Genomic DNA, 20,114 nt, shown 5'->3' with positions numbered 1-20,114 from the left:
CAGAAGGGGTTGGGCCTGCTTGGGATTCTCACACGAGCGAGCCCACCAAGGCCCATCTGTGGCTTCATAAATCTACGGGGAGTCAGATTCGACTGCCCACGGGAGGGTTTTCAAACCTCCAAGGCTGCCAGCTGTTCAGAACGGCCTTCTGCCAAACATGTGAAGTCCTGAATCAGCAAAAATTGGGTGCCTTTAGAAGAGACCGGGAGAAATGTAAATCTAAAAGCACAGCACCAGCCCAGCACAAAACAAATGTTGAACAAAAGGTTAATTCCAGGGATAAACAGCTCTAGGTGGCCGCTTGGCTGAGAGTCTGGTTCCCATTTCGTTATGCCATTCTGCCAGATGTACCCCTTTATTGATACATCCTGCTGAAGCTGAGATGAAACGCAAACTAGAAAGCTGCAAGGATTGCTGGCAACACGACGCGGCAACGTGCAGGGGCAGAGAAATCTCTGAACGTGGCCTACGTGGGGCTGCACGTTCCCAGAGAGAGCCGCCAGGACAGGGGCCCCGTGTACGCTGTTTATGCCTCGTGAGATTTTTTTGTTTTTAATGGAGGAAGAGGGAGGGTCACCTGATTCGGCACCCTTTATGTGTATTGGTATCACTTCAGAGATGGACGTGAAGCTCATTCTCTGCTTTTCCTCGGTCTGGGAACTCCAGGCTCCATCTCTCCTGCGTCTTCCTTTGTATGAAGTGCTTTCCCAGTTCCTTCAATCATTCACCCTGAGAAATGCATCGAGGACCTCCCATGAGCCAAGTATTGGCTGTGTCCTATTTTAGTTAGTGACATCACCCTTTGTGTTGCTTTAGGACAGGGGTGGGGAACCTTTGTTTCTGCCAAGGGCCATTTGGATATGTAAAACATCATTCTGGGGCCATACAAAATTATCAACTTAAAAATCAGCCTGCTCTATTTGGTCCAACGTTTAATCAACTCACCCCTAATGCCTTGGCAGGGCCAGGCCCAGTGATTTCGCCGGCCTCACATGGCCCTTGGAACAGACGTTCCCCACCCCTGCTTTGGGGCAAGGACCATGCTTATTTATATTTGTATATTATGATAGTTATTAAATATATGTTCATGGAGGGAGTCACAGCGAGAACTCCCTACGTCAGTTTCCTTCCCCTCTGTCCCAGGACGCCCGCTCTTGTCTGATCCCATCCGAATGCTGGAAGGTGAAGTGGTGGCCCGGCCGCTTCCCACTTGCAGGCAGAGAGAACAAAGGCCGCCTGCGCCGGAGGTGTTCTCCATCATGTGGAAGGCTGTGTCCAATCTCATTGTGGCAAGCAGCAGGTAGCGGTGAAAGGCGGCTCAGGCCCCCATTGTGATGGCCGTGGCTGCAGGTGAAAGGTCACTTCTCAGGCAAGACTCTGACCCTTAACTTTTTTGTTGGGAGTGTCACAAGGTAAATTAATCAGATTTATAGCATTAAGCTCTGCCAATTTCTTTATCCTCTCGGCTCTTTTTCTCCAGCAAAACTCTCTCTCCTAGGGGGGAAAAAAACTCCTTTTTGATGAAAGGGGAAAGTGCTTTTTGTTTCTCTCTCACAGTTTTCACTAAAAAGTGAAAATAGTTGGACACATATAGATAAAGCCCAGAGGCCAGGGCAGCCCCTTCTTCCTGGAAGAGCTGAACGAGGGTTCTTGCACGATGACGTGAACTTTCCCGGCTCTTAATCAGATGTCCCCTGGCGTGGGGACAATGAGGAGGGCAGGATTTGCTGGTGGTGAGAGGCGTCTTGATTTCTGGGCAGAGCCCTCTCCTTTGACCAGAGCAACTCAGCAAAGCCCATTAGGGTTACGTCACCATGAGCTTATGTCTCATTTGGACCCGGCCCAGGGCAGTACTGGTACCAGAGCAGTATTTCGGCGTGGCAGGTAGTTTGGAAGTGTAGGGGCAGAGAACCCTCAGTCCCAAAGCCAGAGGCTTGAAGCTGCCTCCCAGCGGGAGTGGGAGGGAGGCTGCTGCTGCTGCAGGTGCTTTTCAGGCAGCCTTGCAGGAGAGCACCAATTTCCTGCTGCTAGAAATTTGTCTGCAAATTTTTTCTCATTCAGAAGTGACGGGATCCAGGAGACACTGGCTAGATATGATAACTTGATTAAGGCTTGCACCGGCGACCCAGATGCCTGGGAATTGGCTGGAAGAGAGCATGCTCCCTCCCTAACCTTTTGCCAGGAGAGAACTGACAGGTTGCAGCTGGTAGATTTCTACACCCTTAGCTGGAAGGGGCCAATGTTTCAGACTCAGAGCCCTCTGAATACTGCAGTTCTGTTTTCGATACAGTTCCTTTGCAGATAAAGAAAAGTCAGCTAACAAAGCATCCTGTCACCACATTTATGTGCAGCATAAAATAAGAATTGGATTATATTGACTCAACCAGTACTTAGTGAGCACCTACTATGTGCTAAGCCCTATTTTAGACAATGGATGTATAGTAGTGAATGCTTTCATGGAGCTTATCATCTAATTGGGGGAAACTGACAGTAAATACTTGCGTAAATTCCCCGTATGTCGGGGGGTTAAAATGCCATAAAGAACAACCAAGCAGGGTCAGAAGATAAAGAATGATGATGGGGGTGGGGTGATACTTTGGAAACATAGAGTGGATAGGAACATCCTCTTTGGGAAGATGACATGGGTTAGAGGCCTAAATGAAGGGAGAACATAAGCCACATTGATAACTACTGCAGAGCCCCCTGAAAGAGGGTTTAGCAAGTGCTAGGTCCTGAGGTGGGAGTATGCTTGATATGTTCAAGGAATATTCTTTTACAATGAAATCTCACTTATAAATGGAAAAACCAACCCATTTAACAATTATAATAGTGGTAGGACTTTTGTGACACTGTTGTTATGAGGATTAAATAAAATAATGCTTATAACTCATAGCACAGTGTCCTTGAATAGTAAGAATTTAATAAAAGTTCATTGCTTTTATAGTTTTTGTCTATTAAGCATTTGATAGTCACAATAATCCTATAAGGTTGGTGGGTAAGAGCTATTAGCACCATCTTATAAATGAAGACTCTGAAGTCCACAGAAGGGAAGTGATTTGCCCAAGGTCACACTCCAAGTTAGTGGCAAGTGGAAACAGCCTGAGTCATAAGGGCTGATGCAAAGTCACCCAGGAGAGCCGTTGGTCAGACTTTGCCTGAGAAGGAAATAAACTTTTATTTCATTAAACCACTGAGATTTGGGGGCTACGTGTTCCAGCAGCTAGCATTACTTAACCTGACTAATACAATGGGCTATGAGAGGGTAGAGACCAGGACTGAGCCCCTCAAATAGCAGAGCTCATGGCTCTTGGAGGAGAAACTATGTCACCCACAGAGAAGGTAGTAGAACGGACTATGAAGCCTTGTCTCTTGGGGCTCATTTAGACAAGGTCCTCACAGGTTATTTTGATATTTCATCGGTGGACATGGCTTTTTAAAAACTGCATCTATTTCTTAGCACACTGCTAAATCTTAGTGTTTAGAAAACAGTGGGTTATATTTGGGAGTGGGTGGGAAGAGAGAATAGCCAGAGCTAGAGGAAAGATGAAGTGTAGAATAAATAAATACAAATTGCCATATAGGGTGTCTGCTTCCCTAACAAAACCCATGTATCTTTCAAAGCCCTGTTTGAATGCCACTTCCTCCAGGAAGTCTTGTCCAGCATGTGTTGCCCTGCACTTCCACAAAAGATCCCTGTTGGCTAATAGTCATTTGGCCTCTGTTCTACTTATACATGTATGTACATACATAGCTCCTGCATGAGACTACATGCTTCCCAAGGTCAGGCCTGTGACCTCATAGCTCTCAAAAACAGTTCAGGGACAGGATTCCATTTGAAGAGAGATGCAATAAAGTATTTAAAAAATTTAAAAGGTGATTTTAAATGGTTGGGCAAGTATTCTGAGAACATTTTCTTTGTCACATGTTAATATCACTGCTCACAAACATGCAACCTCACATGCATACATCTCTCAGTGGGCTCCTAATTTTCATGGGCAGAAGGAGTGTGATGGTGTATTTTGCTGTTGCCTTTATGTTGATATTCAAACTCCTCTTCCCCCCTCATCCGCATCAATTATTGAATGCCTTTTAAAAGAAAAAACTAACCCAGCAGATGTGTGTGAGCTGTTTGATCTCGAGACTGAATAGGAACGAAAGTATCTGAGACTCAGATTATGGTGCAGAGAGGGGAAAAAAAATCTGAACAGGAGCTCTGTGAAGGAGAGAGTTTAGCTTTGATCTTCTATTGAATTTTGCTAGTGGGGTGTGTGTTTATATCTATTTCTATTTATCTTTTTAGCTCTAAAATTCTGTGCTGCCGTGTCTGTCTTTTGTAACACCACAGAAGAGTTTCGTCTGGTTCTGTGCCATGTGATTTAAGTCATTTAAGGTAAGAATCTAATTTCTCTGGGAAATGAGGAGAGGACTGTAGCTTAATTTATGGATACCTTTTCCTTTAAGGGAGTCTAAAATAATTGGGCCACTTTCTCTCAAACCAAATGGAAAAGAGGCCTATTAAAAAACAGAGAGGCTGTGCTTCCCGACGAGGAGGTCTGACTTTATCGCTTAATTCCCAATTTGCACATCTTCTGCACTAAAGAAAACTCAGACCTTGGAAAGTAGTGTGACCTTTGTCATCTAGGAGGAAATAAAAGTACACTTGTTTATAGTTAAATCTTATTTCAAAATTCCCCATGAATGGGGCCTCTTCTTAAAAAAAAAAAAATCAGTCATCTTAAAAGTTAAGGTAACTTGAGAAATTTTAAAAGGCACCTGCCCTGGTTTGCTGATAATATCATATAATGATACTGGTGTGATATACAGAAGGCTTTTAGTTGTCCTCGCACTTTGTGGATTTTTAATGCCTTTCTCGGTGTAATGAGTTCGTTTATATTCTCATTATTGACTTTTTCTCTTGGTTTGAGGACTGCTAAAATGCTTATTATAACTTTCCTTTCCTGGCATGCATTCTTCAGTTAATATATTCATTCATTCAACCAATATTTATTGAGCCTACTAAGTGCCAGACACTTTGCTTGTACACTTCTAACCTGTGGTGGGTATTAAAAAAATAGATGTTTATCTGCACCTCAAGGCATAAGCCTGCTAGAGTTCCTAAATTAGGCACGAAGAATCCTCCTACGCAGCTATTCTTAGAATTTGTTTTATTTAGCATTTTCCAAGTTTTTATCCAACGCCAGCCAAATATAAAACCCAATGCTAAGCCCTGGCATGAGCAGGGAGATGGGTCATGCATGACTGTTTTCTACATGGCTTGCGGGTGGGACTGGGGAGGGACACACAGAAGGACCACTAAGGGAGAGAATAGGTATGGGTGGATGGAGTAGGGGGAGCACTCAGAGAAGGGGGATCCCTTTAGCATGGGCTGAAACTTGTCAGCTTCCAAATAATCAAATTGGAATGTCAGTGCTCTGGTGTGGAAGGAGATGCGATTCAAATGCTGTCCAAGGGGTTTGATCGTCTTCGGGAATCCTTCCCTGCTGGGCCAGGAGCGGAGGTCACACTCTGGAGAACACCTGTTGCCTAGAATTTAGGCTGCGCTTCTTTGGGTTGTGGATCACAACATTCTAGAAGATTCCAGAGAGGCTACCTCACTTCTCTGCTAAATGAAGGCCCTATTAGAGGCAAAAATATGATTGATATATCCTACTCCACCCCCCAAAAAAACTTGCTACAGGCTTACATCTTTTATTGTTCTCTGTCGTACCTTTCCTCCTCCATCCCCTGGAATGATTTCAAAACTTCAAGTGTTGGTTCCCACTGACTTTGTGACAGGGTAGGGTCATCCAGGGAATAAATTATCACAGTAGGTGCAGTTATATTGGTTGGCTCTCATAGGCCCATCCTCCCTTTCCTTCATTGGGGTCCATGTGTAATAAACACTAAGCCCTTGGCTCTGCCTTATTTAGAATTGAAAACTGTTCACAATTTTTCTTAGAGAAATTTTAGACTTTTGTGGTGTTTTATGCCATGGTTGGTCAAGTGTATTTTAAGTATGTAATTTCTGATGGGCTCCCTTTGGACTTGGCCAGCTGAAAATAAATTAGAATTTAAAATAGCTGTATATGTTTTATATTTCTAATCATATATATCTCTGTGACAGTTTAGGCATTAAACAACTATATCCAGAATACCTACTATGTGCATCAAGTACCTACTGTGTAAAAAGTAAACAAATACCACAGGAAGATGCAAGTTTTCCCCCTATATTTATTTGTACAATAATGTATATGCATTCAGTACTCTAAACGCTTTATTTCTGATGGCATTGTATAGAAAGTTTTGCTAGTAAGTTGAATAGTAAAAAAGACTTTGCTAACATAATATTTAGCATAGATTTGGCAGTTAAACATGTCTGACTCAAATACTGGCTTTGCCACATATTATCTGTGGGACCATGAGCAAGTCACCTCAACTCCTTATAAAACAGAGTTTTGGGGCTGTTTTGTGGATAAAATGAGATATAACATTAAGTGATTACTATTATGCCTGTCACATAGTAGTTGCTCATGAAGTGCTAGTGATTTTTCCACTTTTTTGCATATTTTTCTAGTGTCTTTACTTGGGTTTCAAAAGCTGTGATCACTTTTTATCTTATGACTAGGGGCCCGGTGCACAAAATCCGTGCACTGGGTGTGTGTGGGGGGGAGTGTCCCTCAGCCCAGCCTGCCCCCTCTCACATACTGGGAGCCCTCAGGCGTTGACCCCCATCACCCTCCAATCGCAGGATCGGCCCCTTGCCCAGGCCTAACGCCTCTGGCTGAGGCATTCGGCCCGGGCAGCGGTGACCCACAGCTGCAGTGGCCCCGCGATCGTGGGCTCCGCTTTAGGCCCAGGCAAGGGACCCCTAGCTCCCGGGACTGCCAGCTTCGACCGTGCCCAGCTCCCATCGCTGGCTCCACCCCTACTTCCTGCTATCACTGGCCAGGGTGGAAAAAGCGCCTGATTCTCTGATCATGGCTTGGGGGCAGGGCAAAGGCAGCCCCAGGGCCGCCTTTGCCCTGCCCCCCAGCTCTTAGCCCCCCCCCTGGGTTTCTGATCACTGTCAGTGGCAGGGGGCTTCTTCCTGCTTTCCCTTTCGCCTCCCTGCATTGTGCCTACATATGCAAATTAACCGCCATCTTGTTGGCAGTTAATTTGCATATAGCCCTGATTAGCCAATGAAAAGGGTAGCTCGTACGCCAATTACCATTTTTCTCTTTTATTAGTGTTGATAGAAGTTTATATTTTCAACATTTCTCTTCAAAAATGTCAAGATCTGTAAAGCCTTACACACTGGCAGTGTGGGGGTTTGTCTCTACAACATGCTGGTAAGGTTGCCTCTTTCGGATTCTTGCTGTCACATGGCACACACCTGTAGCCCCAAAGTAACTGAAAGGCCTCCTTTTGTGGCCCCTGGCTACCCCAGCCCAGCACCACCCCATGTCATCCTGAGGGAGCAATGGCCTTTCTTATGCGGTGCTCACATTACAGGTGTGTGTTGGAGAGGCCTGCACTCCCAGCAGAGTCTGTATTCTCTGTGGCTGTCTCTCACAGACACCTCTCTGAACCTCTGCCTCCCTCCCTCCCTCTCAGGAGCATGTGGTGCTTCTGCCCCTGCCAGCTTCTCAGAGCTGGTCTTCTTGAAGTCATTACCAAAGGTCATTCTCTTTGGCTTTCACAACTACACCTCATCATACTGTTGTCTCCACTCTGTTTTTCCTAGCTTTTGAACTCACCCAGCCTCTCTAAGAAAACTTTCACATCTCCTTTCATCTCTCTTAAGGTTTACACATCTGGATCGCTCCTACTGATGTCCAGTCAAACCCAGCCAGCCGGGGGAGGCAGGGCCCATCCCCTGTGTTGCCTGTTGGCTCCATCCATTCATGTCTGGGAGTTGCACCTGATTTTGCTTTGAGGAACCATCCAGCACCCACTGTGTGTAGTCTTGGAGGGGCTCTGGGACCATTGGTCAAGTGGTCCTGCTTTCCCTTGGCCAAGGCTTGGCATGTGATTATAACTTGACCAATCAGATTCTCTCTTGGGAATTTGTATTTTGGATAGAAAACCACTGGAGTCACCTAATCCCTGCAGCAGCTTCCTATTCAGACTGTCCATTGGTTTCTGCTACCAGGGGCCTGCCTGGGTTCCCAGCCATTCTGACACTGATTCTTCTGATTCTATAAGTGGTCCTGCATCCTCTACTAGATCTCTCTTGTGTTTAAAATAGTAAGATTTCACTTCTCTTGTTTGCAACCAAGAATTCTAATTGATATAGTAGGTCAGTCCAAATATCTAAAGCTCAATTTATATTATGATTATTCTTAGCTGATCCACAGTGGAATTCTAAAAATCTTCTAAGTTTTGAAACAAAGGATTTGGCAACTGCATTTTAGAGTGAACTTCCTGGTCCCTTGAATAGAAAGGCTTTTTCTTAATCACACGGCTAAAGGTAACTACAGATACTACAAGTAAGCTCGAGAAAGTCTGGTGTATCTAACCTTGTCTTTAAATCAGTGCTTCTCAAACTTAGTGTGCAGGAGATCACCTGCAGAGCTTGTTGTTCATCATTTCTTTTTTTAAAAAATTCTCACCGAGGATATTTTTTTTCCATTGATTTTTTTTTTTTTTTTTTAGACAGAATGAAAGGGAGGGAGGCGGGAGACAGAGAGAGAGAAACATCTATGCAAGATAGACACATGAGTTGGTTGTGGGTTTCACGTCCTTGACAAGGAATCTAACCTGCAACCTTTTGGTCCAAGGGCTGATGCTCTAACCACTGGGAAAAACCAGCCAGGGCCCAAACATCAAGTTTCTTGAAAACTACACTCAGAGCTTTTGTCTTAGTGGGTCTGGAGCGGGACCGGAAGTCAGACTTTTGAACAAGCTCCCGCTGACACTGCTGCGGCTCTAAGGACCATCATTGGAATAGCAAGTCCTTAAATATGATCTTTTCCCCAAGTAAGAGAGACTTTGGAACACGGAAAGGTTCCCTCTGGCTTTTGAAAATTAAAAGACGGAGACAAGATGAAAACTGCCCTCCCATTGAACTTTAGAGATGCCTGCTGCTCCCTGACCTCAGTAACAAACTGTGTCCCACTGAGCCCTGAGCAGGAGGAGACAATGGCTGGGCTGGAGGGTGTGTTCAAGAGCAGGGTGTCTTCACCAGCCAGCATGGCATCCCCCAGAGCCTCACAGGCTGCTGGGCAGAAGGTCCAAAGCTACTTCAGTGGAAAGTTAAAAACAACAACACACCAATAAGTAATTGCATAAGATCCAGAGGAAATGCATGACGGCCTCCTGGGACTACTCAGCAGTGACCACAGCTAGAGCCGGGACCTGGAGCCGAGCCCGCTCCTTACTGTGTCCTCACAGGCCCCCATCCCCACCTCAAACACCCTCCTCACTTTGCTCTTCCAAACCATTTTCTTACCGTCCCCTGAAACCAGCTCTGAGCTTACCTCTCCCCAGGTCCCCTTCCCTGCCATCTTCATTCTGCACTGTTCCAACATCTGCATACTCAGCTTTAAAATGTTAAAAGTCCTGCTCTGATACTAATAACAGCCACTACTTCTCTGCTCCTTACTGCATTCCTGGAGCTTTGTTTATCTATCTCATTTAATTCTCCCAACAACCTTATAAGGTAAGTGTTATTACCCTTGTTTATAGATGAGAAACAAAGTCAGAGGAGTAGTTTGCTTAAGATAAACTTAGAAAAAGTTAGAGGCAGAAATTAAACCCTATTCTGTCTGACCCAAAACCTATATCCTAAACCACCCTGCCATGCTATATGTATGCATGTGTGTGTATGTGTGTGTGTGTGTGTGTCTATGTTCCTGTACATGTCATGGTATTTTGTTTCCCTTTCTAATGGAAAACGCACCTAGGCAGGACGAGGTGCTCTGGGAGAATATCTTAGTGGTTCTCTTGACCTGGCTCACATTATATGGAGTGCATAGAGTCAGGTTTCTTTCCAGGGTAATCATTCAAGAGATATTGCTTACCACTGATGTATTCTCTGATGGCTGACATTTTTGAATGTCGGCAAGAGTAGGCACATTACTGGAAGAGAGAAGCATTTTTTCCTATTTACCAATTAGCTCTGTTTTCCATTCATGTCTATGAGACATATGAAAAGTCTGATGTCCAAAAGGAATAAAGAGTTCATTATTTGTCATCATCCATTGAGAGTCTGTTTTGTGCATACCATGAGGCTGGGATCTAGAAAGAGCCACAGAGGATCCTGATTTGAGAGGCTTTAGACATGGGGTGTGCTGGTACCCAGAGTTGGGGGAGGCAGGGGCCAGGAAGGGAGAGCAGGTAGGGACCAGGCAGAACCTGGGCTGGAGGAAATGTCCTGATGGTGGTACTGGTCCCAGGCTGGACTTCATACTGAACTTAATGGTGTGTGGCAAACACAGGTGCTCACCTTGAAGGGGTATACAGTAGTAAGGGGCTTAAAGTCAGATGAACACCAGCTTTGCTAATACAGGTGCTTGGTGATTTGAGCATAATAGCCAGGTAGTTGTTGAGAAGGCACAGAAAGCACTCACTTATTCATTCATACAATCACTCATGCATTTAAGAAAAATATATTGAGTATAGAACTTGGCACTGATGATACAATTATAAACAAGACAGATAGGGCCCCTGCCCTCATAGAACTTGTGGTGTTAGATACTAATGGCAAAGGGTGGCTTGATTATAGTTGTGGTCAGTGATATTACAGGATGAAAGAGGACTCATGCTCTGTAAGTGATCAGAGTGTAAGTTCTCCAAGCAAAGGGGCAGGAGTTTAAGACCAGGCAACAAATACAATGGCCTCTGTGCCTGCAGTTCATTTGGATCAAGTGAGAGAACAACCTGTCTAATTGCACAGACAGGCCCTGAGCCCAGGCTGAGAAAGGGTGTTGGACTTAGAACCAGAAGAGCAGGTGTCCAGTCCCAGACATCCTTGTTCCCACAGCAAACTGCCTGAATTTTAAGACATGTAAATTCTCCAAGCCTCAGTTTTCTCATTTGTAAATGGGAAAAACATTTATTGCTCTGCTTGTTTTATGGGAGTCATGAGTGAGAATGTGAAAGGCTTTTGCAAACTATGCAAAGCAGATACACACACACACACACACACACACACACACACACACACACACACACCCTGAGCTTAATGAGCCCAGGATGCTTAGGGCCAAGGGCAGACTTCAGTGCTAATGAAGCATTGAGAGGGTTGGGTCTGGAGAGATTCCCATGAGCAGTCTTCAGAGAGATGAACGTGGCACAGGGAAGAAGGAAGTGGCCTGGTGTGGGCATTCCACAGGGGTGGCATGTGTGAAGGCAGGTCATCAGGAGGGAGGGACCATGAGGGGGGGCCCGAGGTGTGTTTGGTAAGAGTCAAGAGTCTCAGTAAGGGTCAATCAGAGACAGAGGAGTTGTATGCGATGGAAGGAACAATCTGTGAGAAACCTTGACTGTTTTATGGTCCCAGTTCAGTCAAACGTCACTAAAACATTTAGGTGACTCATGAATTTCAGTTGTTTATCAAAGAATTTTAATTCTAGCACAAAGAAGGGGGCCTGGCATTTCTACATATAAAAATGAAAAGAGATAGAGTTAGGAATATGGTCCACTCTTTGAAGAAAAATAAAGTTAGAATCCTTACCTTATACTCAGTAAAAAGTGAATTTTAGATGGGTTAAAGGCCTACATGAAAAAGGTAAAATGACAAAGCCCTAAAAGGAGCTATAGCAGAAAAGATAAGAGAATACACTGAGTGGCCAGACTATTATGACCACCCATCAGTACTTCATTGGGCCACCTTTTGCCTTCAATACTGTGGCGATTCTTCTTGGCATTGACTCCACGAAATCTTGAAAGGTGATGCGAGGAATCTGACACCATGCCTGATGAACAGCACTGTCCAGTTCTGTGAGATTTGATGGTTGTGGAACCAGCCACCTGATGGCTCTTTTAACTTCGTCCCACAAATGCTCAACTGGATTGAGATCTGGTGATTGTGGGCGCCACCTAAGCAAGGTAAAGTCTCCCTCATGTTCTTGAAACCACTCCTACACAATACGAGCACCGTGGCATGGCGCATTGTCTTGTTGGAAGAAGCCATCTCCACTGGGATACGCCATCAACATGATAGGGTGACCTTGATCAGAAACGATACTTAGGTATGTTGTGCTATTCAGATGTTGATAATGATCTGGCCCTCTAGCAACTTCAGCGCAAAATTATAGTTAACTTGCCTACAAACGTCAGGTGGTCATAATAATCTGGCCACTCAGTATATATTAGTGGCCTTGGTGTGGAGAAGGAATCTTAAAGAAGAACCTGAAAGCATAAAATGATTTGACTTTGGGTGGTGGGCACACAATGCAATATACCGATCACGTAGCATAGAAATGTACACTTAAAACCTACATAACCTTATTAACCAATGTCACCCCAATAAATTTAATTTTGTAAAAAGCACAAACCTTAGGGCAAAATAATGATGGATTTGCCAATAACAATATTAAATTTTTGTGTTCAACAAATTATACATTAGATAAAGATTAAAGAAGGGCATCAGATGAAGAGAAGATATTTGCAATGCCTTAAGCGAATGGGAGTAAAAGAACACACAAGGAACTCCTCAGGACCAACAAGAGAAAGACAGGAAATCCAATGAATAATAATCAAAGGCTATGTGTAGGCAAGTTACATGGGAAAGTTTAAGTACACAGATGACACCCAACCTTACTAGTAATCAAAAAATTGCAAAATGAAATTACCGAACTGTACCTGTACTCACTAAATTTGCAAAACTTAGATGATCAGATCCTAAATACTGATGAAGACATGAGGAAATAGGCACCCACAAGCATTGCAAGGGTAGCCCTTCCAGAGAGCAACCCGATGTGCAGCATGTACCTAACTGACAAAAGCATGTGATGTCTGACCAGCTCTCACCCCAGGGGGAAATGCCATAGAAATGCTCACGTGTCAGAGTTGTGCTGTTTGCAGCAGCATGGGGGTCGGTGATGATCTCAGACACTGTCTCTAGAGGAATGGATAAGTAAAATAAGATGGATGCACACTGTGGAATATTATACAATAATCAGAAACAGTAAGCTGGAACTAAAACACCAACATGATTAGATTAAGCAAAAATGGTTTTGAGTGAAAGAAAACAGAATAAAATATATAGCACAATAACATTTATATAAATTAAAGCACAACAGAAAAAAGTATATTTTACAATTATTCATATCCAAAGACATATAACAAACATGATTGATGAGGTACCTAAGTAGCAGCAAGAAATGGGGATAATGTATCAATCAGTGTCCAATCAGGAAAACAGAAACCACTCTAAATATTTGAAACAGAGAGGGTTTACTACAGGGAATTGATTACAGGGGGATTGAAAGGCTGAGGGATGAGAAAGAGGACACTGAGAACACCGAAGTATTGTAACTACAGAGAAAAATTACCACATTTAAACCTGGTGAACAGAAGGGAAGGGCTAGTGTGCTGAGACCTATGGGTTCAAAGGAAGGAACCCCATGGTTGGTGTGCCGGCATGATGCTCGGAGCTCTGGGGCAGGGACATAACAGGTGCTGATGGCTGGTGCCGGGAGAGCTGAAGGAAGTGGGTGGGGGCCTGGAGCCACGGCCCTCCTTTGCTGCTGGGAGGATGCTGACAGGAAGTGAGAAAAAAGAGTACCTCCATTCATCCTGCCTTCCTACCTCCAACCTGCATGTCTCATTGACAGAACCTGCCAAGAAGCCTACTGACAAAGAAGTCTGGGAAATGAATGTAAGCCCCAGTATTTCCCACAGGGGAAAATGTAGAATTATGAGCTTGGGTTCAGAGATAATTATAAATAGACCATGCTATAAAAATAATAAAACAGCAGCTTTATCTTGGACTGCTGTAAATTAAGGAATATGATAAACTCAAATTTATAACTAAGTCCAAAAAAAAAAAAAAGTAAGGGCTCAGGACAAAGAGTCATGTGACATGGGGGAAGTTTGTGGTCCGACTCACTATGTCACCTTGGCCAAATCACTTAAACACAGGAGTCTCAGATTATCCACCTGTGCTAAACCATAGAGCCACCTGTAAGAGATAAAACTATAAAACTTTTAGAAGTAAGCCTCAGAAGAAAATCGCAGTGATCTTGGATTTGGCAAAGATTTTTAAAATCTGATATGAAAAGCATGAACTGTAAAAATTAAACACCCCCCCCACACACACAAAGAAACAATAAATTGGACCTCACCAAAATAAAAAGATTTACTGTTCCAAAAAACACTGTTACAAAATTGAAAATGCAAGCTTATCTAGACATAAGTCAGATAAAGGACTTTATGTCTTGAATATATAAAAAAATTCTACAACTCAATGATAAAAAGACAAAGAATCCAATTTAAAAATGGGCAAAAGACTTGAATAGACATTTTACCAAAAAAGATATATGGATGGCAAGTAAGAACATGAAAAAAATGATCAACATCACTAGTTATTAGTAAAATGCAAAATTAAACCATAGTGAAATACTTTTAGTTTCCCACTAGAATGGCTAAAATTAAAGATTAGTTAAATCAAGTGTTGGCAAAGATGTGGAGCAATTAATTAAAACTCTCAAATACTGCTGGTGGGAATGCAAAATGGTAGGGCTACTTTGGAAAACAATTTCACAGTTTATTTTTAAAAGTGAATACATACCTTTCGTGTGATCTAGTCATTCCCATCCTAGGTATATACTAAGCGAAATGAAAATATATATTCAGAAAAACACTTGTGCAAGAATGTTCATAGCAGCTTTATTTGTAGCAGCCAAGAACTGGAAACAACTCAAATGTCCACCAACAAAATGATTGAATAAAAAATTGTGGTACAGCAATACAATGCAATACTACATAGAAATAAAAATATGAACTATTGATATTATAACAATGTGCATGAATCTCAAAATATTTTTCCTGAATAAAGAAGCCAGACAAAAGAAAGTACATACTGCATGATTCCATTTATATGAAATTCTAGACCATGCAAACTAGTCTATGGTGACCAGAAGCAGGTCAATGATTGCCCACAGTCCCCATGGAGAGGTGGAGAGGATTGGGCAGGGAGCAGAAGGAGGCAGTGATTACACAGGGGCTCAGGGAAACTTGTGGGAGTAGTGGATATGTTCATAACCTTTATTTTGGTGGGAGATTTCTCATGTGTACACATATGTCACAACTCATAAAATTGTACACTTTAAATATGTGCAAGTTATGCAACTTATTGTATGTCAATTATACCTCAATAAAACCCAAAACAAGCCTTTCTGGCATGGCTCAGTTGGTTGAGCTTCCTACCGTGCAGCAAAGGGTTGCTGGTTTGACTCCTGGTCAGGGCACGGGGAGCATAAAGAAGACAACCAATTGATGTTTTTCTTTTTCTCTCTCTTTCTCTCTCCCTCTTTTCCTCCCCCCCCCCCTTCTCCTTTCCTCTCTCTAAGCATGTCTTTAGGTGAGGGTTAAAAAACAAACAAACTGAAAACAAAAAGCCTTCAGAGTAAGGAGTCACATGACCTAGTCCCACTTCCATTTCTGGCCTCTAAGGCTCACTTAGGCTTCATCCATTTGGAGGAGTGAGTCTCAGCCCCAGATGCACTTCCGGAGCTTTGAAAAATACAGATGCCTCAGATGCCTGAGCCCGCCCTTGGAACTCTGGCTGAGTTGGTGTGGTGGTATGGCCTGGTCTCTGCATTTATTGAGTCCCTTCCGGAAGCATCCACTCCCAGGTTATGCGCAGGCAGAGCTGAGAACCACTGATAGTGAATTCTGTTCTGAAAAAATCAGTAAGGTATTTTATGGGCATTACAGACGAGTCACTGAGAGACTGTCAGGAGGTGCTGAGCAGGTGCCCGTGGGCTTGTCCTGGGAAGGGTCCTGCAGGAGCAGATGGATCTGGAAGTGTAACTATCCCCATTCCATAAGAGGCAAGAAATGAGCAAGCCACACTTAGAAGACTTGATTTGGTGTAGGGAGAAAAAACAAGGTTGGGATTAAGTAATAAGACGAGAGACAGACGGACCTTGAATTCCAACATGAAAAGTGTGATTCTTCTTATTCCTAGGAGCCAAATCTTATAGAAGGAGACTATTCCCTCGGCAGAGAACTTCTTGGATTTCAATCTCAGGCAATTCAGTGGAGAGAAAAGTAATACAAGATTCTCTAATCAGGAATCTACCTATCCCCATGTAAATTTCTGTCAAAAAGAAAATACTGGACTTGTGTAACATTAGACTCTTTGGCGTTGTCATTCTAAATCTCTTATGTTACAAAGTGGGGGAACCAATGAATTGGCCAATCTGGTTTTCTTTCCCTAAAAAATATTTTCTCTGTATCATTTCATGAAATTGGTAGGAAAATGGCTGTCATGTGATATAGATCACAGGAACTATCAAAATCTATCAAAACCAAATTTTAAAAAAAGGAAGAAATGATAAAAATGTCCCGGAGGGAGCATGAGTCTGTTTCATGGAAATGGTTGTGTGATGCTAAGGTGTGATCGGGCTCTGAAAGTCCCAGTGCATGGCGTGTGTTACTCTCTGCACGTCACGCCTCTGGCAACCGCACTTGTTCACAGAGTTGAGAACAGAGAAGAAGAAGAACATCGATAACTCCAGCTAAGCTATGCTGAGTGCTTGCCATGCTCCAGGCACTTTTCTATGAACTTTGCAGGCATCAAGATTTTTAATCTTCACAAGAGCTCTACGAGATAGACCTTATTTTCATCATCCCTATTCTAAGGACCAGGAAGCTGAGAGGAGGAGAAGTACAAATATTCACCTGAGATCACACAACCAATAAACGGCTGCTCTGGATCCAGGTTAGGCTGGTTCAGGGCCTGAGTTCTTCACATTCCACCCTTATCCCGGAAGAAGGGCAAGAAGGCAGAAACAATCAGTAAGTGTTTATTAAGTGCCAGCTACTTCACACATGATTATTTCATTTAACCCCCACAACACACCCTTAGCCCCCTGGTATAGCCAAGGAAACGAGGAAACACACACTCAGCATTTAATGACTTGCTCATAAGAGGTAGAGCTAAGATCCCACCTTAATTTGCCTGACCGTAACCCTGTGCTTTTTTCACTAAGCCATGAAATTTCAGAGTAGCGTCCATGCATGAAAGCACACTTAAGAGAGAGTCTCTTGCTTAGAGCTTCATCTTTAACTTTGTATGATTTTAACAAGCTTGATTACCTGGTTTCCTTGTTAAAACCAGGAAGTATGTGAGGGGAAGGGGTAGGCACATGGATTGCAAGGAAAATTAGGTTAATAGAGAAATAACATGTCCAAGAGAAGAAAATCATTAAATAAGCAGTCTTTTAATTATTCATCTGTGATTTCTTTGAACAGAAGTTTTGCATTAAAAGCTTTATGCTTTATTTAAAGGAGTCAAAGGGAAGAGACTGGGTGAGTTGGTCAGCTAAATTTTGTAAACTTTCAAAAGCTAGTATACAGGTAATAGTTAAATTTAGAACACAAATCAAGCCCAACCAAGGATTCCGTTTTGAAAACAGTTTCATTTGTCTCTAAAGAATACTTTGCCATTTACTCTCAACAATATAACGTCAATGAAATGCTGATTCCAAGACCATTAAACGCACGTCAGAAGGTGTGCTGAGCTCAGACACCAGCTGCAGATGCAGGGCGGGTCCTGTGCCCGGGCATGTCCTCCTTCCCGCCTGCCCATGAGCTCTTCTTCAGGCCCCCGGGCAAGCAGTCAGCCCTATTTCCTGTGTCCCCACCCGCCACCCCACAGTTCTCACACTTCAGAGCGCCTCAGAGTGAGGAGGCCTTGTTGAAACACAGATTGCTGGGCTTTACCTCTGGAATTTCTGATTCAAGACTCTGGGCTGGACCCCAGAATTTGTATTTTCGACAAGTTCCCAGCTGATGCTGATGCTACAGCTTCCATGACTATACCTCGAGGACCACAGCTCCAGGGAAAATAGATTTCTCCTCTGTGCTGCCTGGTCTGTTCAGTTGTTTTATTTTGATTTCCACCAAGCAGATCATTTCTGTGTCTTCTACGGAGTCTGTGAGCTCCTTGAAGGAAGGCGCTGATTCTGCAGGCCTGGGCGAAGGGTGATAATAGCAGGGAGCTGAAGGGCTCCTGGGAGAGCAAGCCTGCTGAGCAGAGAGGACCCAGGACCGAAAAGTCTGTCAGTAACACAGCTTCAGTCTCTGAGAACTCCATCCCAAACCCCGGAATGTGCGGACTCCCAGGCCTGTAGAAAGTCAGAAGTTGTAATTAAACACAAATAGCTAGTTAAAAAGGGAGGAAAGGGACAGAAAGAACACTCTCTGGGACCCCATAACAGTGCGTGATACAGGGAGGGGGGTGTTTTCTCCACCCCCCACAAACCTCCCTCTCGGTGCCCCAAGGACTGCAGGCCGTCACAGGCAACATCTGAGTGAGATGACAGTGCCTAGCAGAGTGGATATCGTCCAGGGCTGCGCTGCCCAACACGGTAGCTACTGGCCACGTGTAAATTAATTAGAATCACAGAAAAATGAAAATTCAGTTCATCAGTCATGCTAGCCACATTTCAAGTGCTCAGTAGTCACAGGTGGGTAAATAGCCACCCTACTTCTCCAGCACAGATATAGGTGGAACATGTCTGTTACTGAAGAAAGTGCTATTGGCTAGCACTACTGTCGGGACTTGGGTAAGATGTAGCAGGAGTAATATGGCACTGGGGCAGGGCAATGTAATGTGTTTGTGTCCCTTGCCCTACATGCTACTACTGCCCAAGAATCTGTAAAGATTTGCAGTAACCCCCACCACCAGTGCCTGAGAACAGTACTCCACGTCACCCCCCACTTTCCTACACTCCTGGGGCCAGGACTTCAATGTCTAGTGTGGTGATAGCACCCTGGGACAGAGGGCCACTGGGACTGAGAGTGGCATTGTCCCTGAGGAGGGGTAAAGTCCCTCCCTGGACTCCTAGCAGGGCCCAAGGGCCCTTTCCATGAGACAGACACTGTCTGACATGCTTGGGCTACGTTGGGTCATGCTCTTGCCAGTGGCATCAGGTTTAGCAAGTGCCTTGCCCAGCTTCTTCTGCAGGAGGGACTTTCCCTCCACCTTCTCATAAACTAGATGAGCTCCTTCAATTGCCATCACTCCTCTATCAAAGCCAGCCTACTCTGCATTGGAAATCAGGAATATAAAAGGGTAGCTAAGCCCGACCGACATGTCTCAGTGGTTGAGTGTTGACCTATGAACCAGGAGGTCACGGTTCAAATCCCTGTCAGAACACATGCCTGGGTTTCGGGCTTGATCCCCAGTGAGAGATGTGCAGGAGGTAGCTGATCAATGATTCTCTCTCATCACTGATGTTTCTATCTCTCTCTCCCTCTCCCTTTCTCTCTGAAATCAATAAATAATATATTGAAAAATAAAAAAATAAAATAAAAGGATAGCTGATGAAAGAGAGAGTTGGATTATCCAGGCTAATGACAGCATCTTCCAGACTTAGCCTGGTCCCTTCTGTGTATTTTAGTAATGGGGTTTCCCAGCCTTCCCTGGAGACATTGCCATGGCTTAATAAATCTCTTTCCAGAGCTGATTTCCTGATCAAAGGTAGCTTAAATGTTCCTTTATTTAATTCTCCTTTAATTCATCGTAAAATAAGAAAAAAGATTCTAATTGCCTCCAGTCTGGCTAAAGGCTCAGGTAGGTAGAAGGGAAAAGCATTCAGGCTGTCTTTCAGGTGGCACACGGGACTTGAACTTTAGCAGAAAGGCCCTTATCTGTCTCTTTCATTAATCACTGCAATTCCCCTGCCTTCAGTGTGGCAGGGTATCAGTCAATGGCTGCATGACAAGACTGGGACCCTGCTGTGCATTGAACACACTTAGGAGAACAGAATGCTCAGCCAGATCACTTAAGAGGGTCCAATGTGGGGTTTCTCAATGTGCAGTGTGTGTGGTGATGGGCAACCAGAAGTCTGTTCCTGTGAGGACTGAGGAACCTCCTGGGAGACATTTATTTCAGGAGGATGGGAGTCAGGGCACTGCAAGCTTGATCTTGTGGGTGCAAAGTCTAAGCTGGA

Source organism: Myotis daubentonii, chromosome 3, assembly GCF_963259705.1.
Source record: "Myotis daubentonii chromosome 3, mMyoDau2.1, whole genome shotgun sequence".
Taxonomy (NCBI): domain Eukaryota; kingdom Metazoa; phylum Chordata; class Mammalia; order Chiroptera; family Vespertilionidae; genus Myotis; species Myotis daubentonii.
This window is presented reverse-complemented; position numbering follows the sequence as displayed.